Source organism: Poecilia reticulata, chromosome 6, assembly GCF_904066995.2.
Source record: "Poecilia reticulata chromosome 6, P_reticulata-male-v2, whole genome shotgun sequence".
Classification (NCBI taxonomy): Eukaryota; Metazoa; Chordata; class Actinopteri; order Cyprinodontiformes; family Poeciliidae; genus Poecilia; species Poecilia reticulata.
In genome coordinates this window covers 7,140,513-7,148,244 of record NC_088835.1, presented here as the reverse complement: position 1 = coordinate 7,148,244, position 7,732 = coordinate 7,140,513, and positions in this window count along the sequence as shown.

Sequence of the window (7,732 nt, the reverse complement as noted above, 5' to 3'; positions counted from 1 at the left end):
ACGTGAAAACCCACCTTTTGGCGTGAGGAGGATTTCCCCCACCTTTTCCCGGGGTCTGTCAGGCCGTCAAATGTCTTGCGAATGGCGGCGAGCTGGCTGCAGGACCGGTCCACCGCATAATATTTTTCGGCGGTCGAGACATGACACATGATGCCACTTATTACCATTCGCTGGTCGGGAGGGAGGTGATCCCTTGCCTTCGGAAATAAAGGAAAGTTTTCAACATTTCCTTGTTAAGTACCGTTATTAAACGCAAAACGTTAGATGATCACTTACGTAGGTGGCGATGGAGGTGCGAATGTCAGTGACGGTCGGGGCACCGGGCAAGCCCAAGTTGGACCACGCCTTCTGGATGGGCAACATGAGCTTGCTGAACCAGCTGTTTCCCTCTGTGAATATGACGAGGTCCGTCAAGGGCTTAAGCCCGGAGCGGACGGCGAGCCACCGCTCGAGCCACCTGAACTCCTGGGTGAGGTAGACCTTTGCTGAGCCAAAGGCTCGGTTGGTCTTGTGTTCCTTCACCTTTTGGGAGGGAGAGAGAGAGAGAGAGAGGGGGTTGGGTTCCTCCCTGCCATTACACGGCAGGACTCGCTGCTGCGGGATGTCCACCATTCCGCAGCAGCGAGTGATGATCCCAGATGGCAGCAGGAACACTGCATCCTTCGACCTACATTGATGAGGAAGCCCTCGTCTTGCTCCTCATCCCTCAAACTCCTGGCCTCGACGACCTCCTGAACGGTCATATTCTGGAGGACGCCGGTCCTGTGTCCGTAGACACAGGAGATGTAGAGGGAGAAGAGCGCGTAGAACTTCATCAGATCCCAGGTGGAGTCCTTCTCCAGTTTGTCTGAAAAAAGGAGGAAAAAAAATTCAAGGAAACCCATTCAAAGGCCTGGACACAGGAACGACACACACACACTCGAGGTGACAAAAGTCTAACTCACCAAGGATGCAAAGGATCTCCTCCCTGCACCTGGCCCGGCAAGCGCGGAGGTGATGCTTCGGGACCAGGTGCCTGAGCTTGGCCCTCTTCACCTGGATCTGGCGGATCGCCACCCGTCTCCCCAGGCTGGAGACGGTTGATGAGAGCGCCCTGTGGACGGCGACTAGGGTGCTCTTGAAAACCCGGGAGGTGGGCGGAGGGGTCTCCTTAAAATACCCGATAAACTCCATAATGTTTACAAAGTATAGTTTGATTGTGGTGACCGCTTTGCCGTCCCTCCGCAGGTGTTCCGGCCATCTGCTCCGGAGGAAAAAAACAGTAAGAGTTAAACGAGAGGACACCAAAAAACATTCACCAGCGTACGTCGGAGAGGGCCTTACTCAGATCCTGCGCCCATTTTCCAGCGCCGTCCACGTCGTGGACCACCTCCCGCCATTTGCCAGGAAACTGAGGAAGTGGTGGATCCTGGCCAGCTTGGAGCGCTGGTTCTCCTGCTGCTTCCTCCCGTGGCTGGAGCCCTTCAGGTGGTCCCAGTACGACTCCATGTACTGGACTGCATAAAAGACATTTGAGAAGGTAAGGTAAGATTTTGGCAAGCACAGACGGACGGACAGACGGAGGTGACTCACTGACTTCCGGCGGGAGGGAGCGAAATGGAGCCAGGACTCCACCAGCTCTGCTGCTCCTGGCCTCCTGGTTGGGCGGGAGGTCCTCCTCGTCCTCCTGCTCCTCCGAAGAGGTCTCCGGGTGGGTGGCGGGTGGGGGGAGGCCAGGCAGTCGCGCAGCCTGATGCTGCTGCAGCTGCTGAAGACGAGGGAAAAAAAACGAATGAATTGACTCATTGAAAATGCATTTTTAAGTGCTGCCATTTGCAAGCAGCAGGCCCTGCTGTGGGATGGTGAACATCCCGCAGCAGGGGCTGCTGCTGCAGGATGTCCGGCAGGCAGAGAGTGTGCCATTTGCGAGCAGCAGGCCCTGCTGCTCGCAAATGGCAGGCAGGACGCCTGCCGGACGTCCTGCTGCGAAACGGCAGCAGGAGGAGAACTCGCAGCCGGAAGTCAGTCCTGCCCGAAAGGAAAACACAGGTAGCTAACGTCGGTCATTGACTGTGGGAATGAATGTCACATACCTCCTCCAGGTACTTGACCTGGTTGCATTGCATGTGGCCGGCGGAGAGCTGCACGATGCACCCTCCCTCGCATCCTCCTCCGCGGGATTGAGGTCGAGGAAGGAGATCATCGGGGGGGTTGGGTTTGACGCTCTCAGGTCCCTGAGCTGCTTGGTGGTCAAATCCCTTTTTACCCCCTCGATGATTTTGGCGAGCTCACCCGCCGCCATCTCGGGATGGCCCGTCTCTGACAGATGGGTGTCCAGCCGAGAACGGGCGTACCCGCATCCCTCGATGGGGCAGGTGAGCCCGCGGATATTCACCCTCCTCAAACCATAGTTGAGGAGGATTTTACGCTCCTCCCCATTTTTCACACCGTGCTTGGTGATCAGGTGCTTGCCGAGATACCTGAAAAAGTACAGGCACAGGGGGCACTCGGCAAGAGACTTTGGGGGGGCCATAACCTCTTTTTCTGTCTGTGGATGAAAAATTAAAAATAAATAACACTACTAAATAAAGTTGGTAAGTATCACATCTTTAAAAGTGTTGGAAAAGGGTGTCAGCTCCAGGGTAGCTTGCCATCACCAAGTGCGCTAGCTAGCTAGCTAAATTAAAGATAAATAACCAGCCAGCTAGCTAGCGCGGTGGCGGCCATCCTGCAGCAGGACTGTATGCTGCAGGATATCCAACATCCCTCAGCAGACAGTCCTGCTGCAGAATGGTGGACATCCTGCAGCCATCCTGCAGCAGACTGTCCTGCTGCAAGATGGCCGCCGCCACGTTACGCGGTGGCATGGCCAGCCAGCACATGTGGTGGTAGCAAGCTACTCTGGAGCTAACACCTTTTTCCAAGATGGTTAAAAATTCGAAGGATTAATGGTTTAAAAGTTGCATTAACTGAGTTGCATTAACATTTAAAAAAAAGGTGCTTTATAAAAACGTTTTCTAGCTGCTGTGGTGTGGACAGCAGAAACACTTGTTTGCTCCAGGGTAGCTTACTACCATCACCGCCACGTGGTGGTTGGCTAGCTCGCAGCAGCTAGCCACCATGTGGCTGTGGCTGTGGCGGTAGCAAGCTACCCTGGAGCCCACACCTTTTTCCACACGGTTAAAAATTCGAAGGTTTTATGCTTTAAAAGTTTCCTTAACTTGACATGGTATTAAAGTTGCTTTTTAAACCCGTTTCTATTCTTACTATAAATAAAAACTTACCTTATAGTTGTGCTCCTATCTGCTGATGTCCGTCGCTGTCTGTCCCTGTCCAGCACTGAAGTCAGCTGCAAATTGCTGCACTCTGGCCACCTGTTATCAATTAACAGGTAACTCCCTGGGGAGGAGCAAGGGGCGGGACTTCGCGATCCAGCAGCAGGACTGACTGCTGCGGGATGTTGGATATCCTGCAGCCATCTTGCAGCATACAGTCCTGCTGTATGCTGCAAGATCTGAGGGGTCTAGACGGTTGGTACAGTAATAACAGATCTTTAAGGTATTGTGGTGCTAAACCGTTCAGTGATTTATAAACTAACATCAGTATTTTAAAGTCTATTCTCTGAGCTACCGGGAGCCAGTGTAGGGACTTTAAAACTGGTGTTATGTGCTCTATCTTCCTGGTTTTAGTGAGAACCCGAGCAGCAGCATTCTGGATCAGCTGCAGCTGTTTGATTGATTTATTAGTCAGACCTGTGAAGACGCTGTTGCAGTAATCAATGCGGCTAAAGATAAACGCATGGATGAGCTTCTCTAGATCGTGCTGAGACATCAGTCCTCTAACCCTGGAGATGTTCTTCAGGTGATAGAAGGCCGACTTTGTGACTGTCTTAATGTGGTTCTGAAGGTTCAGGTCAGAGTCCATCACTACTCCCAGGTTTCGGGCCTGATCGCTGGTTTTTAGTTGTAATAATTGAAGCTGTGCATTGACTCTGGTTCGCTCCTCTCTAGGTCCAAATATAATAACTTCAGTTTTGTTTCTGTTTAGCTGGAGAAAGTTTTGGCACATCCACACATTGATCTGTTCTAAGCATCTATTCAGTGATTGGATGGGTTCAGAGTCACCTGGTGACATCGTGATGTAGAGCTGTGTATCATCCGCACAATTGTGGTAGCTAATCCTATGTCCTGTTATAATCTTTGCCAGTGGGAGCATATAAATATTGAAAAGAAGGGGTCCTAGGATTGAACCTTGGGGTACCCCACATGTGACCTTTGACCTCTCTGATGAGAAGTTTCCGATTGAAACAAAGAAATCCCTGTTCTTTATGTAAGATTCAAACCAGTTGAGCACTGGACCGGAGAGTCCGACCCAACTCTCCAGTCGATTCAGTAAAATGTCGTGGTCAACAGTGTCGAAAGCTGCACTGTGGTTCTCCCACAGTCTGTATTTATATGGATGTCATTGAACACTTTTACAAGGGCCGTCTCCGTGCTGTGGTGAGCACGAAAACCAGACTGGAAGGAGTCAAAGCAGTTTGTTATTGTTAGGAAGTTATTTAATTGTTTAAAAACAGCTTTTTCAATAATTTTGCTGATGAATGGGAGGTTGGAGATTGGCCTGTAATTCTGCAGTAGTGATTTGTCTAGATTGTTCTTTTTTATAAGTGGTTTGACAGCTGCTGTTTTCAAAGCCTGGGGGAAAACACCTGAAGAGAGCGATACGTTTACTATTTGGATCAGATCATTAGCAACAACAGGCAGGACTTTCTTAAAGAAATGTGTGGGTAGGACATCCAGACAGCAGGAACTGGAGCTTAATTGACTTATAATTTCTTCTAGGGTTTTATAATTTAGTAGTAGAAATTGGGTCATTTTTCCTGCATTTGTTGTGTTTGGGCCCAGCATTAGTACTGTCTTTGGAGTGGATGTGCAGATTAATCCTCTGATCTTTTGAATTTTCTCTGAAAAGAAACTTGAAAACTTGTTGCAGGCAGCAATAGATTGAAGTTCAGGTGGCAACGTCATTGGAGGATTTGTGAGCCTGTCAACAGTGGCAAATAAAGCTCGAGCATTGTTAATGTTTTTGTTTATGACATCTGCAAAGAAAGCCTCTCTGGCATGTTTTAGTGTTGTGTGATAGTTACGTAGTCTTTCCTTGTAGATGTCATAATAAACATGCAGTTGACCTTTACGCCATTTCCGTTCGGCCCTGCGGCAGAGTTGTCTTGCAGATTGAACTACTTGTGCATTTCTCCATGGAGATTTCTTTCTACCAGTCACAACCTTCACTTTAGTGGGGGCAATGTAATCAATGATATCTGAAAGTTTGCACTGAAAATCATCCAAAAACTTATCTACGTCACTATAACTTAAGAGTGAGGAAGAAGAGTAGATTTGATTAAATGTTTATGCTGTGTTTTCTGTGAAAGTACGTTTTGTGATAGTAGCTTTTTGTCCAAGTGGGTTAACGCATAAAGAACTGTCAAAGAAAACAGCCAAATGATCCTACAGGGCGACATCAGTTACAGAGACATTGGAAATATTCACACCCTTACTGATAACCAGGTCCAGTGTGTGTCCATGAGTGTGTGTTGCTTGTTTGACATGTTGTGTTAAACCAAAACTCTCTAATATATTACAGAGCTTTTTAGCCCCTCGGTCTTGGGGGTTGTCAACATGAATGTTGAAATCACCGACAATTATCAAACAATCGTAATCAATACATATGAGAGATAGAAGCTCATTCAAGTCCGCAAAGAAATTTTCCACATATGTTGGTGTTTTGTATAGAGTTAGTGTCAAAGTTTGTTTGTGGCCTTTTACCTCAATTCCAAGATATTCAAAAGACATAAAATTACCCAAAGAGATTTTACTACAGTTTATGGTATTCTTAAATATTGAAGCCACGCCTCCGCCTTTTTTGTGTTTTCTATTTTCACTTAAAAAATTGTACGTAGGAGGCGTTGATTCAATTAGTACAATTGCTTCATTATTGTCATTCAGCCATGTTTCTGTCAGAAATAAAACATCAATATTATGCTCAGTGATGAAATCATTAATTAATAGAGCTTTAGAACAGAGAGATCTGGTATTTAAAAGAGCCAGTTTAAGTGACTCGGAGGCTGAAAGCTCTTCAGTCTGAGGTTCCTTTAGACAGGGGATCAGTCTGAGGTTTGAATTAAGACCACTGTTTTTTGTATTTCTCTTTTTTGTAACTGTTCTTGTAGTGATCCGGACAGGTATTGTCCTGCTACGCAATGTTGGGGGGGCCAGACACATTCTGGAGGAAGACGGGTGTAAGGATAATATCTGGACCCCGGTCTCAGACCTCAGAAATGCGGAGTGCTGGATCTTCAGGGAGGTCAGAGGCAGGTGGCTTAGATGAAGTGAGAGTTGTGCCGAGGCGAACCTGTTGATCCATACTATCCAGCTGGGACGAGAAAGAGTCCGTCCGTCTTTCTCTCTGACCTGAATTCTCCACCAGCATTTTCAGGCGGCTCAGGTGAAGCCCGACTCTCTTTAGTGGTTCACTTTCTAAGAAACTCTGATCTTGTGAGTGAGTGTAGGAGCAGAGAGGGAGGGGGGAAGGAGAAGGGAGGGGGGAAAGATGTGGGATGGGGGAAGGAGGAGGGGAACCAGTCATTCTGTTCACAGCCAATGTTTTATCAGTTTGTATTGGAATAGTTTGTTCTTGATATGCGGAGGGCTCCATCCTAGTCAGACATCCTTGAGCCTGTTCTTCTGAAGCGATGGTCACATTGTTGTTCTTGTTGATAAAATGAAAAATGTTTGCAGTGAGCAGCCTTATTCCGTGTTTGTTAAGATTGCGTCCTCCTCTTCCAAAGAGGTGAAAGCGCTGCCAGTAGATCCAGAGGTTATCGATGAAGGTCACTGAGCTGGCAGAGCAGGTTTTAATCAGCCATTTGTTTATCATAAGCAGCCTGGAATGTTTTTCGTCTCCCCATTGAGGCGATGGAATTGGACCACTGAGAAATAACTTCGTTTTTAATTTTCCCATAGTGTCCAGAAGAATATTAAAGTCCTTTTTCAGAATCTCGGATTTTTGCTTTGCCAGATCGTTGGCTCCAACATGCACAACTAAAGTCTCAATGTTTGGCTGATCAGTGGTTAGAGAGAGCACTTTGCGGGTCAAATCAGATACAGTGTCACCAAGAAAAGAAACCACGTTTTCTTGGGATTGCAAACATGACTGATTCCATTTACTGCCTCATCTCCAACGATAAGCACTCTTGGCATACCTTTCGTTTTCCTGGTGGTCACTTTGTCCTTCGGAGCTTTGTGCGGTGGATGCGTTGGTTTAGCCTCATTGCTGATGTTTGAAGGTGGGTTTTCACTCAGAGGCTCGTGCTGAAGTGCAGAAAATCTGTTTTTCAGTGGGATTCCCACGGAGTCAGGATGTTTTGAGGCTCGGGCTGGTCGCTTTGTCCTTGGGAGTGGGCTCGGTGTAGTCGTTTTGGTTCCAGCTGCTTGTTTGCTATTCTTTGGCGGAGCAGGTGTTGAGGTTGAAGGTGGGTTTCGGCTCAGAGCCGGCCACGCTGATTCATCCAGGTGAGGGGTTCTCCCCGTTAGTCGTCTCATGGGATCTGCAGTGTGAGACTTTTGTTTTGGCTTGGCTCCCTGAGCGATCCAGGGTGAGCTGTTTGGTGCGGGGTGTACGACCTCTCCGCTGATTTGAGAAAGAGTTGTTTCATATCCACAGGTAGCGTTGATCTCAAAGTTCACCTCCAGCC